Source organism: Rhinolophus ferrumequinum, chromosome X (assembly GCF_004115265.2).
Source record: "Rhinolophus ferrumequinum isolate MPI-CBG mRhiFer1 chromosome X, mRhiFer1_v1.p, whole genome shotgun sequence".
In the NCBI taxonomy this organism is placed as follows: domain Eukaryota; kingdom Metazoa; phylum Chordata; class Mammalia; order Chiroptera; family Rhinolophidae; genus Rhinolophus; species Rhinolophus ferrumequinum.
In genome coordinates, this window is record NC_046284.1 from 31323653 (window position 1) to 31347856 (window position 24204).

Sequence of the window (24204 nt, forward strand, 5' to 3'; positions counted from 1 at the left end):
AAGAAAAATGAAGTAGTGATTTAAAAGTTTAGGAAAAATATTTTAAATTTTTACATTTTAGGGAATATTGATGATATTAGTATCCAGTTGTTGGGTATTAAATTGCATATATTATGTTAATTGGTTTATTTTTATTACTAGAGCTATATCTGTGTGATACCAGAGTATCTGAGTATACTCAGATGCATGTATAAATTCAGTCAATTATCATTGCTGGACATGTAGATGTCCTAGTATCTATCTGTGTCTTATCCTCTGTATCATATGGGTTTCCTCTAACCTTTCAGTGGATGCTTGACATTTGGGTGTGCAATGAAAAAAAATCAGTGAATCATCTGAATGGTTCCAAATATCTGATAGACAAATTTTGACTGTTCATCCAAATGTTTTTCTGGATTTACAGCCTCAGTCTCCTTTTTGAAATTACTATATATTTACTTTTCAATTGTTTTCCTATTTAAATGAAAGGTATTGCAGATATTCAGAATGCTGATGCAGATGTGTGTGTGCGTATGTAAGATATCCATTTTCATTGTAATATTTGGAATCACAGTTTAGTGTTTTTAGCTGCCTGTATAAACGAGGGCTTTAAAAACAGCCAAAATAAAAGTGCATTACTATCAATTTCCATACTTCAGAGAAAAATTTGATCACTGGCTAAGGTCAGGGAAAATTTCCTTGTTGCATGATTTTGCGTAATTGGTGGATTTTAAGTGTTTATATTACGTCTAATGTCTCTGTCTGGTTTAGACAACTGTCAAAGAGAAGGTGCCAGATTAGACAGACAATTGGTTTATTAAATAGTGCAATCCCTGTGTCCCATCTGTATGTAGACATTTTAAGAAAATTTTTCAGTTGTTCAGGGAAATTAGAAAAAAGATACTGTAGATGGCCTAAATCAATAATCCAGGTTTTTTCAGGTACATTTAAAATTAAATATCCTAAGAAATGATTAATTTAAGAAAGTTATTGATAATAAACTCATCTTATGTTACACATCCGTTGCACCTATGATGATGCCTTATTGAAGGTGTCTCAATCTTGCTAATTGCCACCTGTGTTTAAATATAGAGGTGTATAAATACACTACAACCACAAAGTGACTGGAAACCTTCTAGACCCGAAATGTTCCTAGCTAACCCAGTTCCTATCAACAAAATGTTTCTGATCAACATTTTGAATTTATACTCTGAGCATTACCACCCTTTAGGATTAATGATTTTCTTTTTTTTAAAGCTTCTCTGCTTAATTGCAAGCATTTGAGTGATATTGATGTGTGATCCGCTCTATTAACTAGACCAAGAATGTTTGTGTTCATGTGTGGGGATGGAATTTTTTGTGAAGAATATTTATTAAAAAGTATGTGACATTTTTGACCTGGTTTTCACAAGCATCATTTATAGAAACACACAAGTACATCACCTATTTGCTTACTCTATGCCTGAAATGAATATATTTTTGTGATTGTGACTCATTATATGTTTAGCACTTTAAGCAATGTAGGGAAGCATTGACAGAATTGCTATGCAAATCAAATAAGAAACTCCTTTTGGAAAGATAGTATTAATTTCACTAATGAGATCTAGTGACCTCTAAGGGAGAAGGCTGTGCAGTTGATTGGCTAATCGATACCTATTGCTTAGATTTGAGAAGACTCTTGTACTTTGAAATACCAATAAAATCACTCTAATTTCTTCTTTCCTCCCTCTCCCTTCTTCCCTCCCTCCTTTCTTTCTTCCCTTTCTTTCTTCCTTTTCCTCTCTCTCTCTCTCTCTCTCTCTCTCTCTCTCTCTCTCTCTCTCCCCCCCCTCTCTCTCTCCCTCTCTCCCTTCTTCCCTCCCTCCCTCCTTCTCTCTCTTTCTTTCTTACTATTTCCAAGAGTTGACGAAGTATATAGGTCTATGAGAAAGGAAGCTCTGGGCCATTCCATTAACTCAAGTATTGGGATTGATTAATCTTTTCATTCTTTTTCTAAATCTGATCGATTCTTTATGTATATCCTAGAAAAAATATAATGTGAAATATTATTGATATTGTTTTTGGCTCATACATTCTTTCAGTTATCTTGGGTTGGAGTTAAAATAACACACCTGTTTCCTGGATTGGTATTCTTTATTACAGATTTAGTCTGTGCACATATTCATACATAATTAGCACATTTGTGATTTATCTTTTGTGTTTAGTCTGATAAAATGTCAACATTTAGGTGTGACACCATTTATTTTTGGTTGTGAATCCATGAAGTGTTAATACAAGAGTGCTACATTTTTTCATTGTTTTGTTCTTTTCCCTTATTTGAGATATTGCCTTGAAGAAAAATTAGACAACTTGTGAAAGTGAGGTAATTTTAACATAAACAATTAGAATTCAGTACAAGGAAAATATTTTAAGGGTAATTTAACATGAAATAGAGAAAATTTTAACAGCAGATTTCTGTAAACCATGGAATAAAACATGTTTAAGAAAATGTGTAAAACAGCAATAGATGTAGTGAGAGAACATTAGTCCCAGACATTTAGCAAAATCCTTGGCCTGCTTCATTGTTTAAAAGGCTGAAGAATCAATGTTTACACGGAGCTCTGGGACAATGGGTCTTGAAGTCTTAAGTGTTTTCCACAAAGACCCCAGGTCTCATGGACTGACCTCTTCTTTTACTAAAGAGTTCAGTGTCACACAGTTTTGGTTACGCATCATATGCATCAAAACAGTCTTCATGAATAAAAACCTTTACCTGTTTATTCATTCATTCACCAAAACTTTTTAGATGCCTCTGTTTACCAAGTGATACAAAGACATTAAAAAAAACTTATGCTCTATTGGAGGAGACAGACATATAAGCATATTCTTATCATGTAACAGATGCTGTTTAAGGAATAATTAGAATGCTCTGGAAGCTTAAAGGTAGATATAGTTTTATAAAACATATGTCATTTGAACTGGCTTTTAAAGAACAGCTAGGAATTTTTTAGTCAGAGAATATGGAGAACTATATTGCACATGGCAAAAGGGTTGTGAAAGTTCACAAGGCTAAATTAACAATGGAGAATACCACCTGAAGAATAGTGTGTCATTTTATTTCCTCTCCAGGTCTGGGAAACTGAGGTCAGGGATAATGTCTTATTTTATATCCTTCTATGTGCCTGACACACAGAAGGTGCTTAGAACATATTTGTTAATTGAATGAATGTGTTAGGTTTTTCCTGCATGGAGAGTTATACTGGAGAATGGTAGTTTTTCTGACCTTTATTCAAAATCATACAGGGTACAATTTTGTAGCAAAGTCTATTGAATTAGATGAGGGGCTTTAAAGTGGAGGGTGGGTGTAAGTCACCAACTTTGTGTTTTAAAAAGATTGTATTGGTATGAAGAGTGGATTGAAGGGGGTTAAGCATAGTAGCAGTGAGACATTGAGAGGCTGTGTTGCAATTATGAGCAATTATGAGGGTATGAACCAAGGCAGTGACAGTAAAGATGGAGAGGAAGGGAAACATTTGAGAGCCACTTATAAGTTAACATCAATGGGGCTTGGAAATTGATTACATTTAGTGGGTGAGAGAGAGGGAGGAGTGACTGAGGCTTTTGGCTTGGGATTAAATAATGCCGTTAGCAATATAAGGAACATGGAAGAAACAGTCTGCTTTGGTCAGGATAATGAGGCCAGATTTAGATATATTTAATGTGAGACACCATGTAGACATCCAGATGGAGAGGATTTGTGACAGATAGAAATTACAAATTTACACATCAGTACTGGAGGTAAAGATTTGTGTGCTATTAGTCAATAGAGTAGTTGAAATCATAGGAATAGAAAGGTGAGTTCACCTAGGGAGTATATACAGAGTAAGAGAAGCAAAGATGAAATATTGAGAATCACTGAACTTAAGAGGTTGGTGGAATAAGAGGAGCCTTCAAAAGAGAGCAAGTCAGAGTAAGGTCAGACAGATAGGAGGCAAACCAGAAAATAATGAAATAGATGCTAAGGGAGGAAAAAAATATATAAATGCCTCATAAGAGGAAATAAAAATGACCAATAAATGTAGGAAAAAAAGCTCGGTTTTTAATAATCAAAATCAATGCAAATTAGAAACAATAAATGCAAGGTGTTTTATTTGTTTTGTAAGATAATGCTCAGTGCAATTGCTCAAGTCCCAAACCTTAGAGTCTTTCTTGATTCCTCTTTTTTCATTCCTGACTTCTAGTCAATTAACAAATGTTGTTGACTCTACTTTCAAAGCATATCCTCTGGCCGAATCATTATTTCCTCATTCGTCATTAATACCATAGACCAAACCACCATCATCTGTCACCTAGACTACTCTAATAGCCTCCTATTGATGCCCTTATGGACATTTTTCCCCCATATAGTTTTCTAAACAGCAATCAGGGTGATACTTTTAAAACATAAATAAGATCTTGTGATTTTCTCACCCTCTGCCTTCTAATAGCTGGCTTCTTATCACACTTAAAATAAAATTTAAAAAATAATAATAAAAAAATCTTTGTAATGGCCTATGGACCTCTATGATTTGGTTCTTATTTGTTGGGCCTTATGTCTTACCATTCTCCCTACCAAACCTGGCTCTTAAGATTCTAGCCACACTGCCTTCCATTTTGTTCCTTAAACATGCCATGCATTTTTGTCTCTCAGGGCCTTTGCACTTGCTATTTCCTCTAACTGAAATGAATTTTCTCCAAGATTTCTATAGGCTTACTTTCTCACTTCATTTAGATCTTTGATCAGATATTCCTTCATCATAGAAGCCTTCCCTGGCCATCTGTTGTCACACAGCAGTCTAGTTGTCTGTCCCCTCGTGCCTATCCCTAAAGAAAGAAGAGTCTGTGAGACTGTTCCTTTCAGGGACTTTGCTTCACCTTTGTGCTTACACTTTATATCTCTCTGTTTGGCCCCCAAAACATGGTTGGTCAGCCAATGACGGGTAAGATTCCTCATGGGAGGAACAACCCAAGCCAGGAGGAACCATGTGGGGACCACCAGAAGAACTCACGGTGTTGATAGAGGTGGGCACAGCCCCCCACCTTCCCCCTGCTAAGGAGAGCTTCTGCCTATGTGGCTATATTCCTTCCCACAACCTGCTTGGGAAGTGAGTCAATGATGTAATAACATCAGTTCTCCTTCCACTCTTAACAATAAGTTTTAGCATAAAGGATTTGTCCCTGGGGAGGCACATACCATAATTGTTAAGACATCATGGGACTTTCTATTCTGGCTGTTTGCAGGCACGGGTGATTGATTTGAATCAGTTTTCTGGTATGATGTATGAGACTCACAGACCGTGGAGAAAACAATACTACTTCCTTGTGTGTATATCAATAAAAGCCAGGAGGCGGCCCAATTCGGGGCTCTCAGTCCTTTGAGGCTGGGAGACCCTTGGCCCCCGTTTCATAACTTTCTTGATTTCTGTTTCTTTCTTAACACTTCGCCACCCCTTCTTGTTCTCTCACTGCCTGTGTTGCGCTGGATGCGACAGCCATCATCGTCTATAATGAGGCCTATTGTGATTCTTCATTTTCTATGCCTTTATCCACTTCTATTTTTCCTTGTAGTATTCATTATTACTTGGTATCACATTTTTTTGTTTATTTATAATTTATCAAATCTACTAGCATATTACCTCCAAGAGAGTATGGACTTTGTATCTGTTTTGTTCATTACTACATCCATATCCAATGCCTGGTACGTATGTAATAGGTGTTTAATAAGTGTTGGTTGAATAAATGAATGAATAATAAGGATATGATGAAATGTTAGTTGGTATAGATTTGGCAGTTTGCAGCAAAAGCCTTAAAAATGCTCATACCATTTGACCTAGTAATTCTACTTCTGGGAATTCATCCTAAAGAAATAATGTGAAGTGCAGAAATAGCTTTATTTGCAAAGATTTCTACCAAGCATTATTTGTAATAGAGGAAAAAATGAAGGAACCTAAATGTTCGATAAGGGAATTGCTAAGTGATTTATGGTACATCTAGACAACGTAACATTTCATGGCCATTAAATATGATGTTTACAAATATTGTATGATAAAATGAAAATGTTCATGTTATACTATCAAGTGACAAAGCAGGGTATAAAATTATATATTTCTAATATGTAAGAAAGAAAAACAAACTGTAAAATGATGCATTAAAGTGCTAAAAATGATAATCACAGGGGTGGGGTGGGATGGGTAATAGGTGATTTTTTTTCTTATACCTTTTGTGTTTTCCAGATTTTCTGTAATAAGCCTGTATAACTATTTCATCACAGATAAAATGTATTTGTAAAACAAAGAAGAAACAAAAAATCGAAAATAAATATACCTACCTTAGAAGTGAGGTTTATGTAATAAAATAACAGGGAGGATAAACATATTGTCCTTGAGAGATGGTGCTGGAAGGAGAGGAATATACTGGTTGTAACGGGCCAACTGGTTCTCTGACTAGTTTGTTTTGATGAGGTCTACAGACTGGGAAAATAATTGAGATCCACTGATCCAATCTAGTCATCACTCATAGGAGAACCTAGGAGGGCTGAGTTTATTCTGTCAGGATTTGAACAGAATGTTCAAGGGATATTAGGTAAATTAAGTCTTCATAATGCCGTGGAAAGCACTAGCAATTTGCTTCATTTAGAACAGAAGTGATTACTCACTATATTTCTACAGGTCATGTAGTAAAAACAATTAAGTGAAGTTAGACTATAGATTACTTGGCTGTTCAGCCTTAGTCACTTCTAATGGAAAAGAAGAAAAATAGCATTGACAAGTTTTGGCAGGTCTCATCATTAGAAATGCCCGTATTGTCAGGAAAAAACAAGGCTGCAGCCAATAATGTGAACATAGAAGTTCTTTAGGCCCTGAGGAAAAATGTGGCAATATAGAGTGTTGCAGCATTAATTATCTGAGAGCACTGATCACTGTAATGGGGAAACTGTCTCTGTTATTAACACAGATATTTTTTTACAACGTCTTTGAGTAAACGTCCTATTAGAAAAATAATTTTAGTGGTTTCAAAGCATGTGCAGCAGTATGTAAAGATATACTCATTAGTAAAATTAAGTGTGACCTATATGCAGCCCAAAGTCCTTGAAAATAGAAATAGTGTTACAATAGGTGTTATAATTAATATGTAATTGAGTAATTACTGAAAAACATGTAAAAAAGTCCCATTTTATAAACAAATAGGAATTATACTCTTTAAATCCATCTGAGAAAAATATCTATCCATACACATGTATATGCATATTCACATATATGTATCTATTTTTTGAGCCAGACTTTTAGACCCTTCTGCTCACCTCCAATTATGCATTTCATCTCCATAGCCAGTCTCAGATGATAGTTTCACTTTAGGAAGTTGAGAATGTAGATAATTATTCTCTAGGACCAAACAAGAGGCAGTGACACTAATGAAAGTTTGGGTTAGATGATCTCTTAATGAGCTGTTCAGATTTGGATTTAGAATTCTGCTTGCAGGCTCTAACCTATCTCCAAAACCAATAGTCAATTCTGTGAGATGCATTTCTAAAATTTGTGGCTTTTGCTGTTTTTGCCTCTAGAATGCATTATTTGGTTGCGTTCGATGATGGTCCTGTCAAACATTCTAACTTTTCTTTTCTTAAAGGATAGTTAGCCCACATGCAGTATTAAGACAGTCAGCAGTTTCTCTTTTGGAAATTAATGCTTTAGTTGAATAAAGAGGTAAAAGGTGAGGGAAGTGATATATGTTGGGAACTGGTAAGTAATGGCAACTAACCTGGGAGATCTTATATAGATCAATGTATGAACTGGCATTCTCTAGTCATAAGTGGGGAGATATACTCCTAACAGTTTCAGCCTGAATGCAGTTGAGAAGTGAGCAGGAAATAGCTATATCATTTTAAAGCCCTCTTGCTTCCCAGTTCTCTGTGTATCTTACCAAGGGCAGTTTATTTTTTAAAGCATTTTTTGCTAGTCTTCTTGCAGAATCAGTCTGATGGGTATGAAACCAATTTCTACAGACTCACTCTACTATATGTGGCAGAAGAGCTGGAAATATTTTTTGTAGTCTAGACCTAAGTACTTTCTGAAATGTTTTCCGTTGAGAGATTCTAAGTTAGCACTATTATAGAACCACAACCACATGAACACTTGAGCAGAACTATGTCTTTTGTGAGCAACATTAACAGTGATGAAAAACGCACATTGGGCAATTACATTGCAATTAATCAAGAGTACCACTTCAGTCTACTATGAATGATTTATATACAATGTATTGGATATGGAGATCATTAGTAATAATATAATACTCCATTATCATTACAAGATCTCCTGGGGAATCTTTGTCAAAGGTGACAATGATGTTATTAGCTACAGTTTTTTTTTTGTTTTGTTTTGTTTTTTTACTTTTATTGGGGAATATTAGGGAACAGTATGTTTTTCCAGGATGTCAAGTCATTGTTTTTCAATCTAGTTGTGGGGGTCGCAGCTCAGCTCCAAGTCAAGTTGTTGTGTTCAATCTGCTTGTGGAGGGCGCAGCTTACTGTCCCATGTGGGACTCGAACTGGCGACCTTGGTGTTATGAGCATCTCTCTCTAACCACTAAGCAAACAGGCTGCCCACCAGTGGCCCAGCTCCAAGCTCAAGCCGTTGCTTCTCACTGGTCCATGTGGGAAATCTAACCGGCGACCTTTGTTTTATGAGCACTGCACTCTAACCACTGAACCAACCGGTCGCCCAACCTATAGTTTTTAAAAATTTAGGTATTATCGTCTCTCTTGATTTCCTGTATAAAAACTTTAATTGTTTGCTCTTATTACTGAGATTTTGCATATGTATATGCATATATATATATATATATATATATATATATATATACACACACACGTATATACATATATATGTATATATATACACATAATCGGTTTTGGGATTACTTGATTGATAAATTGGAGCCATAAGGTTAATTAAGTGCCAATCATAAAATATTGGAATGTAAAAGTTTTCCTTTTCCTATAACTTACCACACTGCCTTTTCTAAAATGGGTTTTTGAAGAATTTAAAATATTTAATTTTTTTATATATAGGTAATATTTGTTCATAATAGAAAAATTAGAAAATACAAATACACAGAAAGAAAATCATACATATTTTACTACATATATATCTTTTTCTAAACAAGACACACTATAATTACTTTATAATGTGCTTTGTTCATTTAATAATATATTGTTAATGTATTTCTATGTCAATAAAATATATAAAATATATGTACACACATAGCACGCAAATATATACTTAAAACTATGTATATAATATATACACATACATATAGTGTACAGTATATGTGGCACTATACAAATCAGAGAGAGAAGTGTATCTCTCAAGTTGAATAATTATAGGGCATAGTTCGAGCCCTGTTGCTCAGTTCCAAGGGTGACATAGGAGACATATAGTCAATTTTGTAACTGTTGAATAAAGAAAATCATGTGGGACATTAGAAGATGACTGAACCTAAAGTGAGTGTACATGGATTCTAGTCCTGGCTCTGCCACTAACCATGTATATGACTTTGTGTGGGCCATTTAACCTCTCTGGGCCTCATTTTCCTAATCTTATAACAGGGTTGTTTTTGAGGATTAAATGAAATGTGTATGTGAAAGTTTTCTGTAAACTCTAAAGGACTACCTTAATATAAGAAATTGCAATTACTATAAATTGTTTAAATTGGTGAAAACTTCTTGAAATTGTGGACATTTCATTTCAAAATGAGTGGGATATTGAGTGAAAAACGAATAGTGTTAAGCTGAGAGAGTCTTTGTGGGTGAGAATTCCACGGTCCTCTAGGTAAGCTCATCTATAATTAAGAAATTCTCTATTAGCAGCATAGTTAACATAATTGTTTGAAATTTCAAGCAGACCTTTTAAGAAACTGACCCCTTTATCCCTTGTGAATTATGAAGTGAAGTTTTATATTCACAACCCCCACACTCACTCCCACTCCCAGCCCCACTCCACATGTCTCTTCTTTTCCCTCATATAAGGACTGCTTTGGACTGCTTGTACATAAGTTTGAAGGATAATTTGGCCTAATTTGTTTACAGGAATTACAAGGGTGACCTTTATTCAGCTGTCTCCTTTTTGATTTCCATAACTTCTGGATCTATCAAGGTATGTGCATTGAACACTGAAATTTACTTTTGGAATTGACAACATAGCTATACAATGTGAAAAGAATGGAATTTTCCACTGATATATTTACCATGTTTCCCCAAAAATAAGACCTAGATGGACAATCAGCTTTAATACGTCTTTTGGAGAAAACTTAGTATAAGACCCTGTCTTATTTCACTATAAGACCGGGTCTTTAATATAATATAATAATATAATATAATATAATATAATATAATATAATATAATATAATACAATACAATACAATACAATATAATATAATATAATAACGTAATGTAATGTAATATATATAATATAATATAATATAATACCTGGTTTTATATTAATTTTTGCTCTTAAAGACGCATTAGAGCTGATTGTCTGGCTAGGTCTTATTTTCAGAGAAACACAGTAGTTATGTTTATTGAGTGCCATGTAAATGAAACTGTATTGTTTTAAGCTTTTAAAAACCTGTTTGGCCAGTTGTGTAGATAAGCTTGTGTCTGTACTCCATAATTGTTAAGAGTCTTTGCAAAACCAAATATGGAGGCTGTCCTATGGAGTTGAATGATTCAGAGACTTTTTCCATATACAGTTACTAAAACTAAGAGACTCCTTGACTAATAGGAATATCTTCAGGGTACAAGGGAACGGCAGTAACCAATGAGGATTTTTTCAGTCTCATTGACTGCAAAATAAACATGGCATTTCTCCTTATCAATGACAAAAATATTTCCATTCAGATAATTTTACTAACAAGACAAATATTTGCCCCCTGGAATGTATGTTTTAATTTTTAAGGAAAGTCTGAAGTAAAATATGTATATTGTCATGGTATTGCATTCATTTATCAATCCATATGCTCAATAAATATTTATTGAACAGCTACTTGGGTGCCTTTTCTTTTTGTAAATGTGCCAATGTAGATAGAATTTGTCTGGAATATTGAGAAAGTAATTGCTTCTATATTCAGCTCTCTATTAAATAGGATATGTGAGAAAATGTGGCATGATGGGGGAGACTTTCAGATTACAGTTGAACTTTGAACAATGTGGGGGTGGGGGATGTTAGCCTTCCCCTCCCCCTTCCTCCCCATGGGGTAAAAAATCTGCATATAAATCTAGATACACCAAAATTACCACATATAAGACTTAAGTCAGAGCCCTGGGATAGTGAGTCTGAGAAGACTAGTTTTATTAGTTACACTATATCTTTTTCTTTCCTAAGCTTCCCAGAAATTGAAATTTACATTTCATTGAACATGAGCCAAAACTAATTGAGGTTGATTATGGAAAAATTGTCTCATTTTAATGGTCTGTATTACCTCTGGGACACTGCTGGCCAAAACTGTATGGCCCACAAGGCAAAAATTATGATAATTATAATTTTCTCCTATTGTCTTGTTTCGGTTACAGAATTTTTACAACTTGAACTTTGGATAGTGTTTTGTACTGTATTGTGTAATTAAATTTATTAAGAGTATACATAAGTAACTGACATTTCAATAAACCATAAATTAACTTTTAAAAATCCTCATATAAATTTAACAACAATTTTGCCCTTCACATCCACGAATTCAACCAACCTCAAGGGAAAACTATTTTCTACCAACAGGTGGGAATCCGTGGTTGGGAGACCCTTGATAGGAATGTGAAAATACTGTTTTGCCATCCGTGGTTGGTTGACTCTGTGGACAGGAACCTGAAACCCGGGAATATGAAGGGCTGGCTGGATTTATTGGGGAAAACAAAATTGCACTTAAGGGGACCCACGCAGTTCAAACCCTTGTTGTTCAAGGGTCAACTGTAATTGAAATTGTAAGTTACCTGAAACACCTTCCCTTATTGATCTTCATTCTTATTAAAAATATTGGTAAATGTGAAGTCTTTAGTAAGTACAAATAGAAAGCATTAACTCCCCGGCCCCCTCTGCCTTTCATGTTGTACCTATATCTATATCTGGCAGTGCTACACATCATTATTCAAATAAGAATTTTCATCCTAATTTGTAAAAAAACAACAGGATGATCTGAATTTGTAGTAAGTCTTTGGAATCACTTGATACTTTCTCTAATGTATGTACAACAATGAAATTACATAAACGAAATCCTTAAAATCTTGGAAATTGCATTGCCGCTCAAAAAATACAGTAAAAATACATTAAGGATGTTTTTTCAATTGGGTTCGTTAACTGAGATTAGTCTGTAAAGGGTATTTAAATTAGAATTGTCAGTTTTAACTATGCCATTCTTCTAGCGGTACTGTCTTTAAGGGAATACTATTGCAAAAAGTTCAGATCACTATAAGGAAAAGGAGGTTGAGAATTTTGCATATTATATCATTTGTGAAAATAATTTTCTTAATTTGGGAATTGTGAGTCTGCCAGTTATGTAGTATTAACTGAAAGGTATTTTTTCATATTAAGAAGGTTAAATGCCTAACAGGCCAAAAGAATGCACACTTATGAAAATAATTGAATCTAAGTATTTGAAAGGTTCAGAGAGCAGCTACTTTTCTTTCCTTAAAAAGAAAATGTATAGTAGAAAAGCCCCTACCTGTCAGTCAGTAAACCTGGCCTATACTCCCAGTCTTATACCAGTGATATGGTCCTTCTCAGTTAACTTCTCCTCTCTGAGCCTTGGTTTTCTTATTCTATAATAAAAACTTGGGGGTGGAAAGCTCCAACTGTCTTCCTACTCACTCTATGATTTTTCAAAAATTAAGGATTCTTATCAAGCATGTAAAATGGAATCAAGATTGGCCATTAAGTTGGAATACACACACCAGTTATTAAAAAGATTGCTGCTTGTTTAAGTGGCTTAGTGCATTTCTAATAGGGCATTTATTTTTTATCTTAAAGCAATTGTGTGTCCTAACACCACTACCACTCACCTTCCCCATGCAAACAAGTATTGGCACTATACTAAGTAAGATTCAAGTAGGAGTTTAGTTAGTAGTTTCATTTTCCTCCTTGATAAAAATGCTTAACTGTGGGATGCTGCTATGCTGCTCCACTGTCAGTTTCTTGAAGCTTAGCAAAACTGTATGCTTTCTCCCTCTTGCAAGGTGGTCATTCAAGGTCAAGCATCTCTCTATAACTTGGAACCAGTCAAGTGCATTACCCGATGACTTCATACTTCACTGCTTTCAATCTAGCACCCTTCATGAGCATCAAGTTCATATTAACGCATTTAAAATATATTCTCCTTAATCTACATATCACAGCAATAACAACCTGGGCATGGGACAGTGCCTGGATGCAAATAACCACTTGGAATTAATTATCTGAGGGGCAACTGAAGGACCATTGACTCTTCTTAGTCAGTCCTTCATCCGTATAAAATGCCTATTCCCAAGATGCCAATCCTTCAATAATTTTTCTGTCTCACATCAGATTAAGTAGTGGTCATAAATAGTAACATTTAATACATAATAATGAGATGTGGTAATGCAATAAAATATCAACAATTCTAGTTCTGTACATAGATGGTTATTCTGATCAAACTAAAAGAAAGAGTGGTAAATGAAGTTCACGAATCATAGTATTTTTAAAGTGACTTTCCCTTATTGATTTGAAATGAAATATAAGTAAGAACTTATATGGTTTAGGGGAACAGTTCCCTTTCTTTTGCTCCTTATTCCACTGATGAATGATCCATTTTATAAATTAAAAAAAAATGCCTCTGACATCTATTTTAAATGGATTTTTAAAATAGTATATGTTCAGTTCCCCTCACCTCCTTTTCAGGCACTGCTTCAACACTGCCTTTCTAGATATGTATAGCTCCGAACTACTTTAAGTAACAAATACAACTCTACAGATGTTCTTTACCAGAAGAAAAAAAATCATTTATTGATTATTGTGACAAACATTAATAAATCTCTACAGCGTGCTAGGTGTGGTGCTAAGTGCTAGGGAAACAAAAATCAATAAAGGTCATGGTCCCTAATCCCAAACTCATGGGACAGAGGTGAGGACTGACCTATATGCAGAGAAATAAAATAATCAAGTTTTGTGGATATGAGATGCATATGAATTTATTTGCTCATGGCATTCATATTATTTTTCTAAATTAAACAAAAATTCACAGATGAGAACCTACTCGGTAAGGCAATGAAGTGTATAATCTCAAATAGCCTCCCACTCAAAAACTGTACAGTAATCACTGGTTGTAGTAGGCAGAATGCCTACCAAAGATGTCCATGTCCTAATCCCTGGAACCTGTGAATATGTTGCATCACACAGCAAGGGAGAATTAAGATTGCAGATGGAATTAAAGTTGCTATTTAGCTGACCTTAAGATAGGGATATTGTCCTGGTTAACTGGGTGACCTCGATATAATCACAAGCATCCTTAAAAGAGGAAGAGGGAGGCAGAAAGGAGAGAATCAGAGAGACGGCAGCATGAGAACTTGTCTGAACATTGCCAGCCAGTGGCTATCAGCCAAGGAATGGGGTGTAGCCTCTAGAACCTGGAAAGGGTAAGGAAAAGGATTATCCCTTAGAGGTTCTAGAAAGAAATGTAACCCTGCCGGCACCTTGACTTTAGCCCATCAAGCCGCATTTCAGACTTCTGGCTTCTAGAACTGTAAAATAAATCTGTGTTCTTGTACGCCACCAAGCCTGTGGTAGTTTATTATATATAGTGGCAATGGGGAACAAGTACACTGAGGTTCACGCAGCACAGAAAATTTGGAGAGATGTCTCTGTCAACAGTCATGATCGCTGAAAGGCATGGTTCATGCTGATCTTGGTGCACAAGGGTATTTGTCTAATGACCGTTTTTCCTGGATACCCATATCAGATGTCTCTAGTACAACCATTGATGAAATCCCTGAAATACCTGACAATTCTCTATCTCTCCCACCTCCAATTTCAGGGAGAATGTAGCCTCTTTCTTTCTTCTATGGACCACTTGTACCCCTTCTTCCCATCCCTTTGGCCCCCATTCCTCTGCCTTGTATAGGATGCAAGTTTTGTGGATAGGTGAAAAGTGGAAAAATATCTATTATAGGGCACCTATAGTGATGAGAAGGATATATGCACTATTATCCTAATAAATTATCCTGGCATGGGTTTTATGACAAAGATAAAGTTGGGAATTGAGCATAGTATGAAACAAGAGTCTCAGGCTAGTTGCCTATAGCTAAGGATCAGTCTTAAGGTTTGGTTTGTATGCAACCCAGGACTCTTCTCTCTTTCCTCTTCTCCCCTCCCTTTTTAAAAATGTTTATAGTTTGAGTGCACAGTCTTCAGTTGCATACTGTCTACCACCCCCTATTGTCTTCCTCCTTACCCACCTGACTTGGGTGTTATGGGTCTGGTCCTGTGCTGTAGAGGTTAAGTGCATACGCTTTGAGATTTAAGTACATGAGATGATCCAGTTCTGCCACATATTGGCTGTCCAACTTGGGCATGTATAAACTTTCCTTTTTTTTTTTTTTTGTAATTATAACTGATCTTCATTATAGTCATTCCAGAGAGACTTTTTTGAGTTATTCAAGCTGGCTGAGGAATCATTCTAAACCCTCCGGCTTCACAAGATAAAAACCAAAGAAAATTTCAATAACAAAATTATGGGATTATTAACAGATCTAAAAGTAGTCATTTTATGTGTCTTCCCCCAAACGGGTTTTCTGTCTGTCTTTATTTCTGACTGTGCTTCAGCTTTAAAAATTGTTTTTTCGGTAACCTGATTTTATTTTTATTTATTTATTTATTTATTTATTTATTTATTGTTAATTTATTTTTCAATGACCATTGAAGTTCAATATTATATTACCTTAAAGTGTACAAAACAACATAGTGCTTAGACATTTATATACCTCACAAAGTGATATAACCCCAATAAGTCTATTACCCATCTGACACTGTGCTTAGTTATTAAAATATTATTGACTATGTTCCCTATGCTGTACTTTATATCCCTGTGACTATTTTTTTTCTTTTTTTGAAGTTTTTTATTAACATATAGCTAACATACAATATTATATTAGTTTTAGGTATACACCATAGCTATTGAACAGTACCCACCTGACACTATAAATAGTTATTATCATATTATTAATTAGATTCCTTATGCTAAAGAAATGATCACCACGATAGGTACAGCAACCATCTCACACTGTACCATGCTATCACAATATTATTGACTATATTTCCTCTGTTGTATATTATTACATCCTCAAGACTTACTTGTTTTGAATCTTTTATCAATCTTTATCTTTTTCCTCTTTTAAAAATTTTTAAATTATAGTTGACATTCAATGTTATTTTATATTAGTTTCAGGTGTACAGCATAGTGGTTAGACATTTATATAAGAAGTGATCCCCCTGACTAGTTTCCACCTGGCACTATACATAGTCATTATCATATTAATTGATTATATTCTGCATACTTTACATCCCCATGACAATTTTGTCACTACTAATTTGTATTTCTTAATCTCTTTACCTTTTTTCCCCTGCCCAAACCCCCTTCCATGTATCACCCAATAAATCTAGTACACATCTGACACCATACATAGTTGTAACAATGTTATTGACTATATTCCTTATGCTATACCCTATATCCTCATGACTACTGTGTAACAACCAATTTGTGCTTCTTAATCCCTTCTCCTTTTTCACCCACCACAAGCACCCCTCCTATCTGGCAACCATCAGAATTTTCTCCGCATTTATGAGTCTACCTCCATTTCGTTTGCTTGTTTATTTTGTTCTTTAGATTCCACCCCCACAAGTGAAATCATACGACATTTTGCTATCTGACCCACCACGCTCAGCACAACACCCTTCATGTCAATCCCTGTTGTCAGACTGCAATATTCCACCCCTTCCTATGGCTGAGCAAAATTCCATTGTATATATGTACCACCTCTTCTTTATTTATTCATCCATCCAGGGACACCCAGGTTGCCCTCACATTTTTACCATTGTAAATAATGCTGCAATGAACATATGGATGAGCATATACCCTCGATGTAGTGTTTTGGGTTTCTTTGGGTAAATACTTGGAAGTACGATTACTAGGTCCTTCCTTGTCTCTTGTTATACTCTGTTTTAAACTGTATCGTGTCTGGTATACGTATTGCTACCCCAGCCTTTTTTGTTTGTTTCCATTTCCATGAAATATCTTTTTCTACATCTTTACTTTCCGTCTATGTGTGTCTTTCAATCTGAAGTGAGTCTCTTGTAGGTAGCATATGTAAGGGTTTTGTTTTCTTATCCATTCACGCCGCCATCTTTTGATTAGAACATTTAATCCAATGATATTGAAAGCAATTGTTGATAGATGTGTAGTTGTTGTCATTTTATTATTAATGTGTGTGTGTGTGTGTGTGTATTAGTAATAAATAAGTGTAAGATTCCTTGTAATGCTAGTTTGGTAGTGATGAACTCCTTTAGCTTTTTCTTGTCTGGGAAGCTCTTTATCTGTCCTTCCATTCTAAATGATAGCTTTGCTACATATAGTAATCTTGGTTGTAGGTCCTTGCTTTTCATCACTTTGACTCTTTCGTGCCAATCCCTTCTGATTTGCAAAGTTTCTGTTGACAAAGCAGCTGATAGACTTATGGGAACTCCCTTGTAGGTAACTAACTGCTTTTCTCTTGCTGTTTTTAAGATCCTCTCTTTGTGTTTAATTTTTGGCATTTTAATTTTGATGTGTCTTGGTGTGGGCTTCTTTGGGTTCATCTTGTTTGGAACTCTGTGCTTCTTGGGCTTGCATGTCTATTTCCTTCACCAGGTTAAGGAAGTTTTAGGTCATTATTTCTTCAAATAGGTTTTCGATTCCTTGCTCTCTCTGCTCTCCTTCTGGTACTCTTATAATGTCAATGTTGGTATGCTTGATGGTGTCCCAGAGGCCCCTTAAACTTTACTCATTTTTTTTTCTTTTTGCTGTTCTGATTTGGTATTTTGTGCTAACTTATTTTCTAAATTGCTGATTTAATCCTCTGTTTCATCTAATCTACTGTTAATTCCTTGTAATGTATTCTTCATTTCCATTATTGTATTCTTTATTTCTGACTGGTTCTTTTTTATGTTTTCTATCTCCATTTTTATGTTTCCTATCTCTTTGTTGAAGTTCTCCCTGAGATCATTAAGCATCCTTATAACCAGTGTTTGGAACTCTGCATCTGGTAGATTGCTTGTCTCCATTTTGTTCAGTTCTTTTTCTGGAGTTTTGTTCTGTTCTTTCATTTGGGACATGTTTCTTTGTCTCCCCATTTTGGTTTTCTCCAAGTGTTTGTTTCTGTGTTTTAGATAGGGTTGCTATGTCTCCTGGTCTTAGTAGTGTGGCTTTATGTAGTAGGTGTGCTGTAGGGCTCAGTGGTGCAGTCTTCTTGGTCACCAAAGCTGAACACTCCAGGTGTGTCCCTTGTGTGGGTCGTGTGTTCCCTCCTCATGTAGTTGAGTCTTGGTTGCTGTCTGCAAATCAGTGGGAGGACTGCTCCTCATGCTCATTGGTTGTGAGGACTGGCTGTGACAGCAGTGGAGGAGTTTTGGTGCAGGGGCTCACCCTCCAGAGCAGGATCTGCCTCACCAGGGCTCTGGTGCCCCCTAATGTGCCCCTTGGTTATGTTGTCTTGGGTGTTGGCTGGGTGATGCTCCAGCTTGTTTCAAAGCTGGCCACGAGGGCAGCCAGCCCCAGGACCACCTGGGAGGGTACCTGCTGCAGGTCGAGTTAAGCTGCTGAGGGTGCCCCACCCGGGAGTACCCAGCAGGAGCCACAAGGCAATCCATATAGGGCCACCATCTGTTAGTGCTTGGAAGTGCCTTGAGGGGACAAGCCATGAACCAAGGCTAGTTGCCACTAGTGCTGGGCTTGGGGCTTCTCAATCAGAGGTACGGGGCATGCTGAAGCAGATGCTGCTTGTCTGGGATCTGCAAACCTTTGAGAGACACTTTGAAAGTCTGCAGCATGAACCAAGGCAGGCCGTTTGTACGAAAAAGCCAGTGGAAGTGGCTTGTGTGTGCCCCAAAATTGGACTGGGCAGTGTCTCAGAATCACCAGGTCATGGCTAATAAATGGCGTTAGCCAACTTGATGGAGAGTCGGATATGGTGGCCGCCTGCATGTGCACTGTGAAAGGGGAGGGCTCAACAAAGAAACAATGACCTCTGCCAGCTCCTCCTTGTAGGAGAAAGCTGCCCCTCTAGCCCCTGTCCAAAAGCCAGACAACTCAGTTCACTCACCATATGTCCCTGCTGCCTTTCCAGCTGCTGCCCCAGCACTGAAGATCTGAACCAGTGATTCCATAGATGAGCAATTCTGGCATGGACCCTTTAAAAGGAGCACTTGGGACTCCAGCTGCACTCCATCTCACTAAGCCACAGTCTGTGCTGGTTTTCGCAACCAGAAATTATGGGGACTTCTCTCCCTGTCACTGGATTCCTGGGTTGAGGAGGATCTGGGACCCGTTGCTCCTCTGTAGTGGGGGGAACCTCCAAAGCTGAGATCTCCCTCCTGATTTTTAATGGTCACATGTGGGTGTGGTATCAGACGGTTCCACATCTCTGCCCCTCCTACCAGTTTCAAGGTGGCTTCTCTTCCATGTCCTTAGTTCTAGGGCTTCAGTTCAGTAAGATTTCAGGAGATTCTAAATGATGGCTGTTTTGTAGCTTAGTTGTAATTTTGATGTGGTTGTGAGAAGGTAGACACAGTGTTTACCTACTGCGCTATCTTGACCAGAACTCCCCACTTGACTATTTTTTTCAATTATAGTTGGAATTTAATATTATTTTATATTAGTTTTAGGTGTATAACATAGTGGTTAGGCATTTATTTAATTTTTGAAGTTATCCCCCTGATAAGTCTAGTACCCACCTGACACTATACATTGTTTTTAAAATATTATTGATTATATTTGCCATTCTGTACTTTACATCCCCGTGACTATTTTTTGTAACTACCAGTTTGTACTTCTTAATCACTTCACCTTTTTCACCCATTCTTATCCCTTCCCACATGTTAATCTTCAGTTTTTTCTCTGTATCTATGAGGCTGTTTCTGTTTTGTTCATTTTGTTCTTTAAATTCCATATATAAGTGCAATCATATGGTATTTGCTGTAGTCTGACTTCATTCACTTAGCATGATACCCTGTAGGTCCATCCATGTTGTCACAAATGGTAAGATTTCATTCTTTTTTGAGTAATATTCCATTGTATACTTGTGTCACTTTTTCTTTATCCAGTCATCTATTGATAGGCACTTAGGTTTCTTCCATATCTTGGCTACTGTAAATAGTGCTGCAGTGAACATACGGGTGCATATACTGTCTTGAATTAGTATTTTGAATTTCTTTGGGTAAATACTCAGAAGCAGAACTCCTGGATCATAAGAGAGTTCTAATTTATGTTTTTTGAAGAACCTCTATGCTGTTTTCCATAGTGGCTGTGTCAATCTGCAATCCCACCATCTGTACACGAGGGATTGATTTTCCACATCCTCATCATCTCTTGTTTGTTGGTTAATTGATGATGGCCATTTTGACAGGTGTGAGGTGATATTTCATTGTGGTTTTAATTTGCATTTCTCTGATGATTAGTGATATTGAGCATCTTTTCATATGTCTATTGGCCATCTGTATGTCTTCTTTGGAGAAATGCCTATTTGGGTCCTCTGCCCATTTTTTAATTGGACTGTGTTTGTGTGTGTGTGTGTGTGTGTGTGTGTGTGTTGAATTATATGAGTTCTTTGTAAATTTTGGATATTAACCTCTTATGAGATGTATCATTGGCAAATATCTTCTCCCATTCGGTAGGATGTTTTTTTCATTTTATTGATGGTTTCCTTTGCTCTGTGAAAACTTTTTAGTTTGGTGTTTATTTTTTTGTTTCTGTTGCCCAACGAGATATATCAATAAAAATATTACCATGCATAATGTCTGAGATTTTACTTCATATATTTTCTTCTAAGAGTTTTATGGTTTCAAGTCTTATATTTAAATGTTTCATCCATTTTGAGTTTATTCTTATAGACAGAGTAAGTAGGTAGTCCAGTTTCCCTTTTTGAATGTATCTGTCCAGTGTTCCCCACACCATTTATTGAATAGATTATTTGTGGGCTATTCTGTTCCATTGATCTATGTGTTTGTTTTATGCCCATACCATGCTGTTTTGATTACTATGGCCTTGTAGTATAGTTTGATATCAGGTAGCGTAATACCTCCAGCTTTGTTCTTCTTTCTCAGGATTGCCTTCTTATTTGGGGTCTTCTATGGTTCCACATAAATTTTGTGATTATTTGTTCTATTTCTGTGAAAAGTTTCATTGTTCTTTTATATGGGTACTGCATTGAATCTATATATTGCTTTGGGTTGTATGGATATTTTACCTGTATTAATTATTCCTATCCATGAGTATTGCATATGTTTCAATTTATTTCTACGTTGTTAATTTCTCTCTTCAATGTCATGTGATTTTCTGAGTACAGGTATCTTATTTCCTTGGTTAATTTTATTCCTAGGTATTTAATTTTTTTTGGATGCAATTGTAAATGGTATTGTTTACTTAATTTCTTTTTCTGATAGTTCATATTAGTGTATGAAAATGCAACTGATTTCTGAATATTGAATTTGTATCTTGCTATTGTACTAAATTAATTTACCAGTTCTAATGGTTTTTGGTGGAATATTTGGGGTTTTCTTTATATAATAACATGTCATCTGCAAATAATGACAGTTTTGCTTCTTCTTGTGCAATTTGGATGCCTTTTCTTTTTCCCTTTTGTGTGTGTGTGTGTGTGTGTGTGTGTGTGTGTGTGTGTGTGTGTGTGATTGCTTTGGCTAGGACTTCCAATACTATGTTGAGTAAAATGGTGAAAGTGGACATACTTGTCTTGTTCCTGGTCTTAAGGAGAATGTTTTTAGCTCTTCCCATTTGAGTATGATGTCAGCTGTGTGTTTGTCATGTTTGACCTTTATTATGTTAGGATATGTTCCTGCTATTCTAATTTTGCTCAGTGTTTTTAACATAAAAGGTGTAATCACAAAAAAAATGTGAATATTTAAATTAAAAAATTACAGTAAAAAACACATTGCCATTAATCCCCCTCAAAATACTCCCCCTCTCCTCAAACACACTTATCCCATTGTTCTTGTTGCTTTCTGAAGCAGTTCTGGAAGTTTTCTTTCATGAGTGTCTTTAGTTGCACTCTCGTGGCTGCCTCGGTGTCCAGAATTGATTCAAAACCTTTACCATTCATGGTCATTTTGACTTTGGGAAAGAGCCAGAAGTCGCTTGGTGCCAGATACTGTGAATAGGTGGATGAGGACACATGTAATGTTTTTATTTGACAGAAATTGCTGTATACCAGAAGCGATGTGTGACATAGAATGTTGTCATGATGGAGGATGACTTACGGCACATTTTAAAACACACCTTCTCTCAACCATAGCTCACACCCGACTGACTGCACCGAACAATTTGAAACTCCTAACACCCTGTTACTATGGTTCAATGAGCCGCTTCCCGTATTGAAGTTCCCTGCCTTTCTGCTGGACTGCACTCGGCAGCAGCATTCACCATAATTTTTTATCACAGTTTGTAAATGGGTGTTGGATTTTGTCAAATGCTTTTTCTGCATCTATGGATGTGATCATACGATTTTTATTTTTCATTTTGCTATGTGAAGTATCATAGTTAATTGATTTGCAGATATTGAACCAACCTTGTATCAAGGAATAAATCCCACTGATTGTGGTGTGTGATCTTTTCAATATATTGCTGAATTCTGTTTGATAATATTTTGTTGAGGATTTTCACATTTATGCTCATCAAGAATATCGATGTATAGCTTTCTTTTTCGTAATGCCTTCGTCTGGTTTTGGAGTTAGGGTAAGTTTGGCCTCTAAAAATGACCTTGGTATCCTTCCGTTCTGGATTTTTTGGAATAGTTTGAGAAGAATAGGTGTTAACTCTTCTTTGAATATTTGGTAAAATTTACCTGTGAAGCTGTTTGGTCCAGGACTTTTGGTTCTTGGGAGCTGGTTTACTAATTTTATTTCATTAGTAGTAATCAATCAGTTGGTTTTCAGTAGTAATCAAACAGATTTTCTGTTTCTCCTTGATTCTGCCTTGTAGATTGTATATTTCTAGGAATTTATCCATTTCTTCCAGATTGTCCAATTTGTTGGCATATAAATGCTCGTAGTATATTCTGAAATTTTTTTGTATTTTGTGGTCTCTTTTGTTACTTCTCCTCTTTCACTTATGATTTTGTTTACTTGGGTCCACTCTCTTTTTTCCTTAAAGAGTTTGGCTAAATCAATTTTGTTTATCTTTTCAAAGAACCAGCTCTTGTTTTCATTGATCTTTTTAATTGTATTTTTTGCCTCTATTTCAATTATTTCCACTCTGATCTTTATGATTTCCTTCCTTCCACTCACTTTGAGCTTTGTTTGCTGTTCTTTATCCAGTACCCTTACGTGTAAAGTCAGATTGTTTATTGGAGATTTTTCTTGTTTGCTGAGGTAGGCCTGTATCACAGTGATTTTCTCTCCTAGGAGTGCTTTTACTGCGTCCCATAGATTTTGGGTTGTGTTTTCATTTTCATTTGTCTCAAGATATCTTTTGATTTCTTCCTTGATCTCATTGTTAACCCATTCATTGTTTAGTGTCATGTTATTTATCGTCCATGTGTTTGTGTATTTTTCAATTTTTTTCTTGTAGTTAATTTCTAGTTTTATGCCATTGTGGTCAGAAAAGACTATTGATGTGATTTCAGTCTTTTAAATTTATTGATACTTGTTTTGTGGCCTAACATGTGGTCTATCTTGGAAAATGTTCCATGTGTACTTGAAAAAAATGTATATTCTGCTGCTTGTGCTGCTTGGGGTGAAATGCTCTAAATATATAAATTAATTCCATCTGATCTAGTATGTCACTTACGGCCACTGTTTCTGTGTTGATCTTCTGTGTGAAAGATCACACAGAAAGTTGGGTGTTAAAGTCATTTGGGTGTTAAAGTCCCTTACCATGATTGGGTTGCTGTCGATCTCTTTCTTTACATCAGTCAATATTTGCTTGGTACATTTAGGTGCTCCTATGTT

General features: G+C 36.0%; 1 protein-coding gene across 2 annotated transcripts in view; it reads left to right on the plus strand.

Moving 5' to 3' along the window:
* TENM1 (teneurin transmembrane protein 1) overlaps positions 1–24204 on the plus strand; it is a 1301460-nt gene that overhangs the window by 6746 nt on the left and 1270510 nt on the right. For both annotated transcript variants that reach the window (XM_033111932.1, XM_033111941.1), the window contains exon 2: positions 10082–10148. The gene's annotated coding sequence lies outside the window, so the exon portion shown is untranslated. The remainder of the gene's footprint in view (positions 1–10081; positions 10149–24204) is intronic.